Below are 1685 nucleotides of genomic sequence, written 5' to 3'. Positions count from 1 at the left end.
GCCTGTGGCTGCTCTGGGGGCAGAAGGGGGTGCTGAGCTGCTCTCCCTTCCCCTGCCTCCTTCCCCTTGGCCATGGCAGGGCCTCCCGAGGGTCTGTGTGGAGGGGCTGTCCCATTTGTCCCTGTCCCCTCTCGCTGTCTGCTGTCCTGCGCTGTCATCCCACCAGAGGGCGCTGCGCCCCCACGGTGGAGACCAGTGACACCAGCGATACTGACGCGATGGGGACAAACACAGGGACCTGTTTAGTCCCATATCCCTGCTCCCTTCTGGCAGCACGGATGGAGCAGGACCGTGGCCCCAGCAGAAGGTGCTGCCTCTCCTGTGACACGGCCACCAGCTGTGGGCAGAGCCCTTCCCTGCACCCCTGTCAGGGGTGACAAGTATTATGTCTCCTGTCCCTGCTCCCTGGGGAGAGCTGTGGGGCTTTTTCTCCCGCTGTGCTGGCACGCTGGTCACGGGGCAGACAGTCACTGCAGAGGAGTGGGTGCAGCCTGCCTCTGATGGAGACCTTGCCTGCAAGATCTCTATCATTTCCTACTCTCATATTTTTTTCTGACAGAAGCTTTTCCAGGTGACTACTCTGGTGATGCCGCCTGCGTAACAGCTGAGCTCTTTGCTGGTAAATGATGGCAAATCAGTCAAAGCTGAGGCTGGCTCCGGGTGGAGGCTTCCCAGTGCTGCCAAGGGTCATGGCCTGCGTGTTGTCTCATGCCCTGCTCTTGTGGGGGCAGAAGGCTGTGACCCACCAAAACCAGCCCATGTACCCCAGGGGTATGCCCAATCATTCTGTGAGGGGAGTCCCAGAATCAGGGGGAAGGGGCAGAAGCCCCTTGCCATGTCTGTGGGGCAGTAGCCCACCAGCACCCATCCCTTTTGCCTTGTTCCCAACCCTGGAGAGGTACCTCCAAGGTGGATGGGGTGTGTGGAGGCAGCTGCACTGCACAGGTCTCTCGGAGCTGCAGGTGGCCTCTCCCTTCATCTGTGGCCTTGCTGGGGCCCTGTGGCCTCCCCTAGTGTGATGAGCTGCCAGGTCTCAGCCCAGAGGGGGCTGAAGGGGCGAGGGAGCTGCTGTGGGACCCCAGGGGAGCAGTGACTGAGAAGAAGCCAGAGCAATGTACAAATCCTTTTATTATATTATTTTGTCAAAGACTAGTTCGAGCAGGATGGTCACAGCATGTCTGTGGGGCCCCGAGCTGCCCACCGCCTCCCGAGGAGGGCCCTCGTGAGCAACTGGGGGCTGTGGCGGAGGAAGCATGGGGAGAGCGGAGCACGGTGCAGCAAGGGCTGGGCTGGGCTGAGGGTGTTCCCGACATCCCCCTGTTGGGGTGCAGGCAGTGGATCCTGGGACATACCCAGGATGCTTGCCCAGGGATCCCTTCTCAGGCCCGGGGACCCGTGTGTCCAGCGTTGGGTTGGGGGCAGCCGGGCTTTTGTGGTCCAGCAGCCCTCGGCCCTGCACTGGAGCAGCCCTCGGCCCTGCACTGGCTTTATTGCAGGGGACAGAGTGGGGGCCCCTGGCAGCGCAGTGGGGGGCTCTCGGCTCAGCACTGCAGGTGGCCCAGGGGACGGCAGGGACTCGGGGTGGGAGTGTGAGCAGCGGACACGAGGACGCATGGAGCGACGGGGCGCACCCTGGCACAGAGACACCAACGCGAGAACAGGGGCCAGCAGGGACGAGACACGGA

This window comes from Nestor notabilis, unplaced genomic scaffold (genome assembly GCF_000696875.1).
Source record: "Nestor notabilis isolate BGI_N333 unplaced genomic scaffold, ASM69687v1 scaffold26207, whole genome shotgun sequence".
Classification (NCBI taxonomy): domain Eukaryota; kingdom Metazoa; phylum Chordata; class Aves; order Psittaciformes; family Psittacidae; genus Nestor; species Nestor notabilis.
The sequence above is the reverse complement of the archived record's forward strand: the minus strand, read 5'-3'. Positions refer to the sequence as shown.